Source organism: Callithrix jacchus, chromosome 13, assembly GCF_049354715.1.
Source record: "Callithrix jacchus isolate 240 chromosome 13, calJac240_pri, whole genome shotgun sequence".
Taxonomy (NCBI): Eukaryota; Metazoa; Chordata; class Mammalia; order Primates; family Cebidae; genus Callithrix; species Callithrix jacchus.
This window is the reverse complement of record NC_133514.1, coordinates 64,604,933-64,618,245: the sequence shown is the minus strand read 5'-3', so window position 1 is coordinate 64,618,245 and position 13,313 is coordinate 64,604,933. Positions and strand designations below refer to the sequence as shown.

General features: G+C 41.3%; 1 long non-coding RNA gene across 1 annotated transcript; it reads left to right on the top strand.

The window, feature by feature from the left end:
• The first annotated feature begins 1,187 nt into the window (after nucleotides 1–1,187).
• On the top strand, nucleotides 1,188–5,503 carry LOC128929460 (uncharacterized). The gene is made up of 2 exons (XR_013525796.1): nucleotides 1,188–1,478; nucleotides 3,679–5,503. It is a non-coding gene; the product is annotated as an uncharacterized LOC128929460 (long non-coding RNA).
• The last annotated feature ends 7,810 nt before the right edge of the window (nucleotides 5,504–13,313 follow it).

Genomic DNA, 13,313 nt, shown 5'->3' with positions numbered 1-13,313 from the left:
TTGTATCAAGACATAATGGAGCCAGGAATGGTGGCTCATCCTTGTAATCCCAGCACTTTCAGAGGCCGAGGTGGGTGGATCACCTGAGGTCAGGAGTTCAAGACCATGCTGGCCAACATGGTGAAATCCTATCTCTACTAAAAATTAGCTGGGCATGGTGGCACACACCTATAGTCCTAGCTACTAGGGAGACTGAGGTAGGAGAATTGCTTGAACCTGGGAGGTAGAGGTTGCAGTGAGCAGAGATTGAGCCACTTCACTTCAGCCGGGGCAATAGAGTGAGACTCTGTCTCAATAAATAAATAAATAGCCAGGAGTGGTGGCTCATGCCTGTAACTCCAACACTTTGGGAGGCTGAGGCAGGTGGGTCACTTGAGGTCAGGAGCTCAAGACCAGCCTGGCCAACATGGCGAAACGCCCTCTCTACTAAAAATATAAAAATTAGCTGGGCGCGGTGGCATGTGCCTGTAGTCCCAGCTACTCAGGAGGATGAGGCAGGAGAATCACTTGAACCTGGCAGGTGAAGGTTGCAGTGAGTCAAGATCATGCCATTGCATTCCAACCTTGACGAGAGAGTGAGACTCTGTCTCAAAAAAAAAGAAAAGAAAAGAAAAAGACATAATGGAGCACACAAAAGGAAGAAAAGACAAGATTTCTACCCTCAAAAAAAAGAAAATTGACTGGAGACACACTGCACAAGACATCAAGACTTAAGGATATATAATCAGGAGAATTTGAGTATCGCAAGACAGCTTAGCACAGAGTAAACCACACAAAGGGAGGCCATCAGTGATTGTGACAGGGAGTGAAGGAGGGCAACTGGAGAATACATCCGAGGGGGTGGGAAAAGCACTGAGCCCAAGCTCTCATCCTCCAGACACCCATGGCTTATTGTAACCCTTGGGCAGTTAAGTTGTCAGCTTCAGTTTGCTCAAATTGAAAACAAAAGGCAAGGACTAGGTGGTCTGTAATGTCTTCCAGCTACAAGAATACAGGATTCTTAAGGACAAATGCCTAGAACTTGGGAAGGTGAGGATGTTACAGGTAAGAGGAAGGACGAGCACAAATCCACAGAAGTAGGAAAATGCTAGTTGTTTGTGCATAGGCAAACCATGTTGTGGGGTGGCAAAGACCTTAAACAAACCTGTTTAACTATTCTAATTCCTTTTTTTTTTTTTTTTTTTTAGTTTTAAAAATAGAGGCCAGCTGTAGTGGCTCAGGCTTGTAATACCAGGACTTTGGGAGGCCAAGGTGGGCTGATCACGAGGTCAAGAGATCGAGACCATCCTGGCCAACATGGTGAAACCCCGTGTTGGAAATAGATGTTGGAAATAGCTCTTTGGTGCCGCAAAGAAAAATTAGCACTGAGACAAAGGATCTTTCAGCAATGCAATCTTTACTTCCTGGACTGCAGGAACGATACTCCTGGTAGCCATCCTGCCATGAGAGTACAAAGAACAAAGGGAACACACATAAAGGTATTCCTTACTCATTTGGGGTTGTCCTTACTGCTGTGTCTGTTTTCCGTTGGCTGGAGCCAGACCTCACAATCTAAACTAGAACCTGGTTGGCTAACAACTTAAAACTTTTCTAAACCGGTAAAAGCAATGGAGAGCTGGGACATGCCTGTGAGCACATCCAGAGAGATATCTCGGTTAAAGTACAAGGACCTATAATGTTCTACGTGCCTGTAAGCACAGCATGTCTAACAACTATATAGGATAGGGCTTAACAAAGTTATTAGCACACTTATTCTTTAACAAGAAAGAAAACTTTAAAAAGGAACTTGCTAATTCCCACACCCCATCTCTACTAAAAATATAAAAATTAACCCGGCATCATGGTGTGTGCCTTTAGTCCCAACTCTCGAGAGGCTGAGTAGGAGAATCGCTTGAACCCGGGAAGCAGAGGTTGCAGTGAGCTGAGATTGTGCCACTGCACTCCAGCCTGGTGACAGAGTGAGACTCTGTCTCAAAAAAAAAAAAGAGCAAGAGAGAGACGCTGTCTCACCATGTTTCCCAAGCTAGTCTGGAATTCCCGAGCTCAGGTGATCCACCAGCTTCAGCCTCTCAATACTGAGTGAGCCACCATGTCCAGCCCTGTTTATTCTAAAAACTCTGAGGGCAATAAACTCAGAAATGGGTAAAAAGTGCTAAGCCAGGTAAGGGACACTAAGCAGGGTCACAGCGGAGAAAGAGATACTGTGTTTCCTGCAGGCAGAGTTGGACTTCATGCTCCCTGCCTCACTTCGCATTGTTTTCGTGGAACTGCATTGCAACCCTTCCCCCAAACCCACACCCCAAATACAGTAATAAGAGGGTGTGGTGACAGATGTCTTCTCATTAGAGCAGCATCAAGTAGCCCCTTTTGTGGGTCAAGGAGCCAAAAGCTGGTGCTGAAAAGATGGTGGCCATTCCAGTGTAACCAACACGGTGAAACCCCTGTCTCTACTAAAAATACAAAATTAGCCAGGCATGCTAGTGCATGCTTGTAATCCCAGCCTACAGGGGAGGCTGAGTAAGGAGAATGGCTTGAACCCAGGAGGATGAGGTTGCAGTGAGCTGAGATGGCGCCATTACACTCCAGCCTGGGCGACGAGTGAAACTCTGGCTCAAATAAATAAATAAACTATACACTTGATGACTGAACCCAAAGGCACACAGATGATCAGCCAGCCTCTCATCATTGGCAGAGGGAGACTGAAGTGAATCCTCATGCCCAGGGTAAGAAGAATAGTACTAATCACATATTTAGCTTATGTTTACTGGTTTATTGTGAAGAATATTACAAAGGATACAGAAGAAGAGATGCATAAGGGATGTGGAGCCTTCATGCCCTTCCCAGTGCACCACCATACAGGAAACTCTGCTTGTTCAGCTACCTGGAAGCTCTGACTGTCATGTTGTAAAATGTAGCAATACTGTAGGCCAGGTGCTCACACCTGTAATCCCAGCACTTTGGAAGGTCAAAGTGGGTGGTCACTTGAGGCCAGGAGTTCAAGATTAGCCTGGCCACCATGGTGAAACCCCATCTCTACAAAACATATAAAAATTAGCTGGGTGTGGTGGTGTGTGCCTGTAACCCCAGCTACTTGGGGGGCTTAGGTGGGAGGATAGCTTGACCCCAGGAGGCAGAGGTTGCAGTGAGGCAAGATCGCACCACTGCACTCCATTCTAAATGACAGAGCCAGATCATGTCTCGAAATAAAAAAATAAAATGAAATGAAATACAGCAATATTCTTGGAGAAAATAGTTGCCATTCAAATCCAGAAGGTAAAGAGTTTAGTCCCTTCAAGCAATGAGTTGGCACAATAAATACTGCATTTCCTACTATATGGCAACAAAGGGTAATAATCAAATGTCAGATAACAATAAGTGTTGGTCTGGTGCTGTGCTGGGTCAGACTGAAGGCCTGCTGTAACCACTACCTGGCCACTGCCTATGCTTGCTCAAGGCTATAGTACAATAAGCAGGTGGTAAAGTCACCCAATTTTGTGATTTTCCCTTTAGGGTGGCAAGTCTCTCTATATTCCAGGTGTTTCCAGAGATGTTTTCCAGAAGCTATATCTTGAGTCAGAACACCTTTGAATTCTACCAGTTGCTGTATTATATTATGACTGAACTGACACTGAAGCTACAAAGCAAAATTCTCCTTACTCTTCTCTCCCTTTTCTCTAGGCAAAGGAGTCTTTCCCTGTATTCACCACTACCACAGGCCCATGGGAGTCCTGCCGGTATTCACTTATGGATCAAGAGCTCTTCAGTCAGCTTGTGGTGAATGCTGCCAGGCCTGGGACTCACCCTTCAAAGCATTGGGCTTTCTTCTGCCTCAGCATATGTCCCAAAATACTGTTCAACAACCAAAGCCCAGAATCAGGAATCTTGAGAGGTTACTTGGTATTTTCCTTCACTGTGGCTGACTTGCTACCTAAGCTGCAAGACAAAGTTTCTTTTATTCTTCCCTTTCTCTTTCTCAAACTGTGAATATGCTGGATTACATCAGAAGCCTGTATATCTGAGTCTCCTTCAAGGTCCTTAGTGTGTTCTATCTGATTACTGCTGCTAATTATTCAGGGTCCAGGAGCTCTGTAGTCAACAAGTGATAAATACCGCTAGGACTGGGTCTTTTTTTCAAGACAGTGGGTTCATTTCTGGCCTAGGGTGTCTCTAGAAATGTCTGCAAGCTAGAGTCTGTAATGAGAGTCTCATAACTTTGTTCAGTGCCCTATTCTACTTTGGCTGAGATGGTATTTAAGTTGTGAGACAAAGTCCTTTTTATTTTTTTTTTCCTCTCTCCTCAGGCAGAAGGAAGGGGTCTCTTTTGGAGCTGTGAGCTGCACTGTCTGGGGTTGGGTGTGGTGTGATCCAAGCATTCCTTTAGCTGTCCCAGCTAATGTCTTACTAAGTCACATGACACCCAAGTCCATTTGCTCTGAGCCCACCACAACACTAGTACTTGCCTAGGAGTTGCGGTCTTGGGAGCCTAAACAGCATTTCAAGTTTATTTAGGACCCCAGAGCCATTTAGCCCATGATGGTGAGGCTTGCTGAAACTCAAGTTCTGACTGCTGGAAGGGGCAATTTCCCTCTGGCTAAGGTTGGTATAAATGCCCCTTCCATTAGCATCAACTAAGTTTTGCCTAGTGTTGGCAGAATTGGGTTTCAGTGCAAAGTCTCACAATCACTGCACTCTCCCTTTCCCAATGCACAGATTCTCTCTTTAAGCCATCTGGCCACTGCCAGGTAATAAGGGAGGGGTGGTGTTGGCAATTCAAGAATGTATTTTCTACTCTTTTTATGCCTTTTTCAGTAATAAGACATTAAAACCAAATACTGTGATGACTCACCTGATTTTTGTGTTCTTATAAAGTTGCTTTTATAGATAATTGTCAAATTTGGTGTTTCCAAGGAGATGATAATCAGTGGAAATGTTTGTTTAGCCACATTCTTCTACAATTCAAGCTAATTATTATAAGTATTATAATACTTATAATATTATAAGTAAGTAAGTCACTCCAGCCGTCTTACGATAGCTGTTTACAAATTCTTAATCCCCTTTTATCCTCTTTCTTTGGATGCAAAAACTTTTGTAGTTTGTAGTAAAAATCTCAGTCTTTGCTGCTGTCTTAATATCCAGTGTATAGTCTCTGTCTTTATTTCATTGATTAATACTTACATTTAATGTTAGAATCGGTATGTTTGAATTTACAACTGCTGTTTGTGTGTTTGTCGCATATATCTTATTCTTTATTCCACCTTTAATGTTTTTTGCTCTAAGTGAATATTTTTCATCTATTTTAATTTGTTGAATAATTTTTCTGTTTTGGCTTTTTATAGGAATGTTAATCCTATATAATTTTATTCCCTTTACCTATTAATATAGTACTACCATTATACTTTTCTATTTATGTTACACACTTAAAAATATTTTTATAGATATTTCTTAATGCAAGCTTTTTTAAAGTAAGCTGGAATAAAACAGAGCAATTACATATTTAAAAATAATAATAATAAGTGTTGGTGATGTCATTTGGATGTTTGTCCCCTCTAAATCTCATGTTGAGATGTGATTCCTAGTGTCGGAGATGCGGCCTGATGGGAGCTGTGTTATGGGGATGGATCAGTCATAAATAGCTTGGTGCTGTCCTCAAGATAATGAGTTTTGAGTTCACCAGAGATCTGATTGTTTAAAAGCATGTGGCACCTCCCCACTCTCTCTCTCATCACCATGTGACGTGCCTGCTCCTGCTTTGCCTTCTACCCTGAGTAAAAGCTCCCTGAGACCTCACCACCAGAAGCTGAGCAGATGCTGCCACCATGCTTGTACACCTTGCTGAACCATGAGCAAATTAAAACTTTTTTTTTTCCAGGCAGGGTCTCACTCTATCACCTAGGCTAGAGTGCACCTCCTGGGTTCAAGCAATCCTCTCACCTCAGCCTACTGAGTAGCTGGGATTACAGGCATGTGCCACCAAGCCTGGCTAGTTTTTGCATTTTTTTATAGAGATGGCTTTTTGCCATGTTGGCCAGGCTGGTCTTAAGCACCCGACCTCAAGTGATCTGCTTGCTTTGGCCTCCCAAAGTGCTGGGATCACAGGTGTGAGGTGCTGCTCCTGGCCAAAACACTTTTCTTTATAAATTACCCAGTCTCGAGTATTCCTTTATAGAGTGATGCAAGAATGGACAAATGGTTGGTGAGGATGTGAAAATGGAATTATGTATTATTGGTGGTAATATAAAACGGTGTAACCGCCTTGGAAAACAGTTTATCAATTCCTCAAAGTACTAAACATATAGTTAGCACATGATCCAGCAATTCCTCTCTTAGGTGTATACCCAAGAGAATCAAAAAAATCAACAGAAACCTACACACAAATATTTATAGCAATATTATTCATAATAGCCAAAAACTGGAAATAACCCAAACGTTCAACTGAGGAATGGATAAAATATATACATTTTAAAATGTGTGAATTTTATGGCGTGTAAATTGTGTCTCAATAAAGCTATTTAACAAAGAATGATACTCAAATGGCAGTAAAAATTCAAACAAATTTAAAGATTTTTAAATTTTTAAAAATTAAAATTTTTAATTTTATTTTTAAAATAGGCGCAGTAGCTTATGGCTGTAGTCCTAACACTTTGAGAGGCCTAGACAGGCGAATCATTTGAGGCCAGGAGTTCAAGACCAGCCTGGCCAGCATGATGAACCCCATCTCTATTAAAAATACAAAAAGTAGCAGGGCATGGTGGCACGCACCTATAGTCCAGCTACTTGTGAGGCTGAGGCACGAGAGTTGCTTGAACCAGAGAGGCAGAAGCTACAATGAGTCGAAATGATGCCACTACACTCCAGCCTGGGCAATAGGGTGAGACTCGGTCTCAAAAAAAGAAAAGAAAAAAAAAAATGCTGAGCATGGAACCTGACACAGAGTAAGCATTGAAACAGTAGGCCCTCTGCATTTGTGGGCTCTGCATCCACAGAATCGTCCACAGTTGGAACATATTTGAAGGAAAAAAAAACAAGAATAAAATAATAAAAAGTAGCACAAGTTAAAATAAAAATACAGTAAGGGCTGAGCTTGGTGGCTTATGCCTATAATACCAGCACTTAGGGAGGCCAAGGAGGGTAGATGAAATGAGGTCAGGAGTTCAAGACCAGTCTGGCCAACAGGGCAAAATCCCATCTCTAATAAAAATACAAAAATTTGGCCAGGCACAGTGGCTCACACCTGTAATCCCAGCACTTTGGGAGGCTGAGGCAGGTGAGTCCCCTGAGGTCGGGAGTTTGAGACCAGCCTGACCAACATGGAGAAACCTAATCTCTACTAAAAATACAAAATTAGCTGGGCATGGTGGCACCTGTTTGTAATCCCAGCTACTTGGGTAGCTGAGGCAGGAGAATCATTTGAACCTGGGAGGCGGAAGTTGTGGTGAGCCAAGATCATGCCATTGCACTCCAGCCTGGGCAACAAAAGCAAAACTGTGAAACTCCATCTCAAAGAAAGAAAAAAGAATTAGTGGGTATGGTGGTGGACACCTGTAATTCTAACTACTTGGGAGGCTGAGGCAGCAAGAATCTCTTGAACCTGGGAGGCAGAGGTTGCAGTGAGCTGAAATCGTGCCACTGCACTCCAGCCTGGGCGACAGACTTCGTCTCAAAAAAGAAAAAACCCAACCCCCGCAAAAAACACACAAAAGACACTATAATTGTTTGCATAGCTTTTACATTGTATTAGGTATTATAAGTAATCTAGAGATAATTTAAAGTGTATGGGAGGATGTGGATAGGCAATATGAAAATACTTCAGTTTTTTTTTTTTTGTTTTTTACTTTAGGGTCTAGGGTACATGTACAGATCATGCAGGATTGCTGCATAGGTACATACATGGCAATGTGGTTTGCTGCCTCCATCCGCCCGTCACCTATATCTGGCATTTCTCCCCATGTTATCTCTCCCCAACCTCCCCAGCCCCCACTGTCTCTCCCCTATACCCCTCCAAAAGACCCCAATGTGTGATGCTGCCCTCCCCGTGTCCACGTGTTCTCATTGTTCAACACCCATCTATGAGTGAGAACATGCGATGTTTGATTTTCTGTTCTTGTGTCAGTTTGCTGAGAATGATGGTTTCCAGATTCATCCATATCCCTACAAAGGATACGAACTCATCATTTTTTATGGTTGCATAGTATTCCATGGTGTATATGTGCCACATTTTCCTTGTCCAGTCTATCATTGATGGGCATTTGGGTTGGTTCCAGGTCTTTGCTATTGTAAACAGTGCTGCGATGAACATACATGTGCATGTCTCTTTATAATCGAATGATTTATAATCCTTCGGGCATATACCCAGTAATGGGATTGCTGGATCAAATGGAATTTCTATTTCTAGATCCTTAAGGGATCAACACACTGTCTTCCACAATGGCTGAACTAATATACACTCCCACCAGCAGTGTAAAAGTGTTCCTATTTCTCCACATCCTCTCCAGCATCTGTTATCTCCAGATTTTTTTTAAATTTTTTTGAGACGGAGTTTTTGCTCTTGTTACCCAGGCTGGAGTGCAATGGCATGATCTCAGCTCACCGCAACCTCTGCCTCCTGGGTTCAGGCAACTTTCCTGCCTCAGCCTCCTGAGTAGCTGGGATTACAGGCACGCGCTACCGTGCCCAGCTAATTTTTTGTATTTTTAGTAGAGACGGGGTTTCACCATGTTGACCAGGATGGTCTTGATCTCTTGACCTTGTGATCCACCTGCCTCGGCCTCCCAAAGTGTGGGGATTACAGGCTTGAGCCACCGTGCCCGGCCTAGATTTTTTAATGATCACCATTCTAACTGGCATAGGATGGTATCTGATTGTGGTTTTGGTTTGCATTTTTCTAATGATCAGTGATGATGAGCATTTTTTCATGTTTGTTGGCCTCATATGTCTTCTTTCGAAAAGTGTCTGTTCATATCCTTTGCCTGCTTTTGAATGGGTTTCTTTGTTTTTTTCTTGTAAATCTGTTTTAGTTCTTTGTAGATTCTGGATATTAGCCCTTTGTCAGATGGGTAGATTGAAAATTTTTTTCCCATTCTGTTGGTTGGCAGTTCATGCTAATGATTGTTTATTTTGCTGTGCAGAAGCTCTGGAGGTTAATTAGATCCCATTTGTCTATTTTGGCTTTTGTTGCCAATGCTTTTGGTGTTTTAGTCATGAAGTCCTTGCCTATGCCTATGTCCTGAATGGTCTTGCCTAGGTTTTCTTCTAGGGTTTTTATGGTGTTAGATCTTATGTTTAAGTCTTTAATCCATCTGGAGTCAATTTTAGTGTAAGGTGTCAGAAAGGGGTCCAGTTTCTGTTTTCTGCACACAGCTCACCAGTTTTCCCAACACCATTTATTAAACAGGGAATCCTTTCCCCATTGCTTGTTTTTGTCAGGTTTGTCAAAGATCAGTTGGTTGTAGATGTGTGGCATTTCCTCCGAGGCCTCTGTTCTCTTCCATTGATCTGTATCTCTGTTTTGTACCAGTACTATGCTGTTTTGATGACTGTAGTCTTGTAGTATAGTTTGAAGTCAGGTAGCATGATGCCTTCAGCTTGGTTCTTTTTGCTTGGAATTGACTTCGCTATGTGAGCTCTCTTTTGGTTCCATATGAAATTTAAGGTGTTTTTTTCTGGTTCTACTAATGAAGAAGTTCATTAGTAGCTTGATGGGGATAGCATTGAATCTATAAATTACTTTGGGCAGTATGGCCATTTTCACGATATTGATTCTTCCTGACCATGAGCATGGAATGTTTTTCCATCTGTTTGTGTCCTCTCTTATTTTGTTGAGCAGTGGTTTGTAGTTCTCCTTAAAGAGGTCCTTTACATCCTTTGTTAGTTGTATTCCTAGGTATTTAATTTTCTTTGTAGCGATTGTGAATCGGAGTTAGCTCTTGATTTGGCTCTCTGTTAGTCTGTTATTAGTGTATAGAAATGCTTGTGATTTCTGCACATTGATTTTGTATCCTGAGACTTTGCTGAAGTTGCTTATCAGTTTAAGGAGATTTTGGGCTGAGATGATGGGGTCTTCTAAATAAACAATCATGTCATCTGCAAATAGAGACCATTTGACTTTCTCCTTTCCTGATTGAATACTCTTTATTTCTTTTTCTTGCCTGATTGCTCTGGCTAGAACTTCCAATACTATATTGAATAGGAGTGGTGAGAGAGGGCATCCTTGTCTAGTGCCAGATTTCAAAAGGAATGCTTCCAGTTTTTGCCCATTCAGTATGATATTGGCTGTGAGTTTGTCATAAATAGCTTTTATTATTTTGAGATACGTTGCATCGATACCTAGTTTATTTAGAGTTTTTAGCATAAAGCGCTGTTGAATTTTGTCAAAAATTCAATATCTCTGCATCTATAGGGATAATCATGTGGTTTTTGTCTTTGGTTCTGTTTATGTGATGGATTACATTTATAGACTTGAGTATATTGAACCAGCCTTGCCTCCCCAGGATGACGCTTACTTGATTGTGATAGATAAGCTTTCTGATGTGCTGTTTCAGTTGGTTTACCAGTATTTTGTTGAAGAATTTTGCATCTATGTTCATCATGGATACTGGCCTGAAGTTTTCTTTTTTGTTGAGTCTCTGCCAGGTTTTGGTATCAGGATGATGTTGGTCTCATAAAATGATTTGGTAAGGATTCCCTCTTTTTGTATTGTTTGGAATAGTTTCAGAAGGAGTGGTACTAGCTCCTCTTTGTATGTCTGGTAGAATTTGGCTGTGAACCCATCTGGACCTGGACTTTTTTGGTTGGTAGGCTATTAATTGCTGCCTCAATTCAGCCCTTGTTATTGGTCTACTCAGGGTTACAACTTCTTCCTGGTTTAGGCTTGGGAGGGTGCAAGTGTCCAGGAATTTATCCATTTCTTCCAGGTTTACTGGTTTATGTGCATAGAGTTGTTTGTAATAATCTCTGATGGTAGATTGTATTTCTGTGAAATCGGTAGTGATATCCCCTTTGTCTTTTTATTGCATCCATTTGATTCTTCTCTCTTTTCTTTTTTGTTAATCTGGCTAGTGGTCTGTCTATTTTGTTGATCTTTTCAAAAAATCAGCTCCTAGATTTATTGATTTTTTGAAGGGTTTTTGTGTCTCTCTCCTTCGGTTCTGCTCTGATCTTAGTTATTTCTTGTCTTCTACTAGCTTTTGAGTTTTTTTTTTTGATCTTGCTCCTCTAGTCCTTTCAATTTTGATGATAGGGTGTCAATTTTAGATCTTTCCTTGTTTCTCTTGTGGGCATTTATTGCTATGAAGTTCCCTCTAGACACTGCTTTAAATGTGTCCCAGAGATTCTGGTATGTTGCGTCTTCATTCTCGTTGGTTTTGAAGAACATCTTTATTTCTGCCTTCATTTCATTGTTTATCGAGTCAACATTCATGAGCAAGTTGTTCCATTTCCATGAAGTTGTGCGGTTCTGAGTTAGTTTCTTAATCCTGAGTTCTAGTTTGATTCCATTGTGGTCTGAGAGACTGTTTGTTATTAATCTGTTCTTTTCCATTTGCTGAGGAGTGATTTACTTCCAATTATGTGGTCAGTTTTAGAGTAGGTGTGATGTGGTGCTGAGAAGAATGTATATTCTGTGGATTTGGGGTGGAGAATTCTGTATATGTCTATTATATAGACATATACAGGTCCGCTTGGTCCAGATCTGAGTTTAAGTCCCGGATATTCCTTGTTAATTTTCTGTCTCATTGATCTGATATTGACAGTGGAGTGTTGAAGTCTCCCACTATTATTGTGTGGGAGTCTAAGTCTCTTTGTAGGTCGCTAAGAACTTGCTTTATGTATCTGGGTGATCCTGTATTGGGTGCATATATATTTAGGATCACAAGTTCTTCTTGTTGCATTGATTCTTTTACCATTATGTAATGTGCTTCTTTGTCTCTTTTGATCTTTGCTGGTTTAAAGTCCATTTTATCAGAGACTAGGATTGCAACTCCAGCTTTTTTTTGCTCTCCATTGGCTTGGTAAATCTTCCTCCATCCCTTTATTTTGAGCCTATGTGTGTCCTTGCACATGAGATGGATTTCCTGAATACAGCACACCGATGGGTCTTGACTTTTTATCCAATTTTCCAGTCTGTGTCTTTTGATTGGGGCATTTAGCCCATTTACATTTAAGGTTAATATTATTATGTGTGATTTTGATCCTGTCATTTGATACTAGCTGGTTGTTTTGCCTGTTAGTTGATGCAGTTTCTTCATTGTGTCAGTGCTATTTACCTTTGGTACATTTTTGGAGTGGCTGGTTCTGCTTGTTCCTTTCCATGTTTAGTGCCTCTTTCAGGAATTCTTGTAAGGCAGACCTGGTGGTGATGAAATCTCTCAACAGTTGCTTGTCCATAAAGGATTTTATTTCTCCTTCTCTTATGAAGCTTAGTTTGACTGGATATGAAATTCTAGGTTGAAAGTTCTTTTCTTTAAGGATGTTGAATATTGGCCCCCACTCTCTTCTGGCTTGTAGGGTTTCTGCTGAGAGGTCTGCTGTGAGTCTGATGGGCTTCCCTTTGTGGGTAACCTGACATCTCTCTGGCTGCCCTTAGCATTTTTTTTCCCTTCATTTCAACCCTGGTCAATCTGACAATTATGTGCCTTGGGGTTACTCTTCTTTGTGGTGTTCTCTGTATTTCCTGGACTTAAATATTGGCCTGCCTTGCTAGGTTGGGGAAGTTCTCCTGGATAATATCCTGAAGAGTGTTTTCCAGCTTGAATTCATTTTCCCTGTTACATTCGGGTACACCTATCAAATGTAAATTATTAGGTCTTTTCATATAATCCCATATTTCTTGGAGGCTTTATTCATTTTTTTTCACTCTTTTTTCTCTAATCTTGCCTTCTCATTTTATTTCATTGAGTTGATCTTCAATCTCTGATATCCTTTCTTCTGTTTCGTTGATTCGGCTATTGAAACTTGTGTATACTTCTCAAAGTTCTCATGCTGTGTTTTTCAGCTCCATTAAGTCATTTATGTTCTTCTCTAAGTTGGTTATTCTAGTTAGCATTTCGTCCAACCTTTTTTCGAGGTTCCTAGTTTCTTTGCATTGGGTTAGAACATGTCCTTTTAGCTCAGAGAAGTTTGTTTTTACCTACCTTCTAAAGCCTGCTACTGCTACAGTACATGAGACTCATTCTTCATCCAGCTTTGTTCCCTGGCTGGGGAGGGGTTGTGATCCCTTGACGGAGGAGAGGTGTTCTGGTTTTTTGTGTTTTCATCCTTTTTGTGCTGCTTTCTTCCCATCTTTGTGAATTTATCTACCTGTGGTCTTTGTAGTTGGT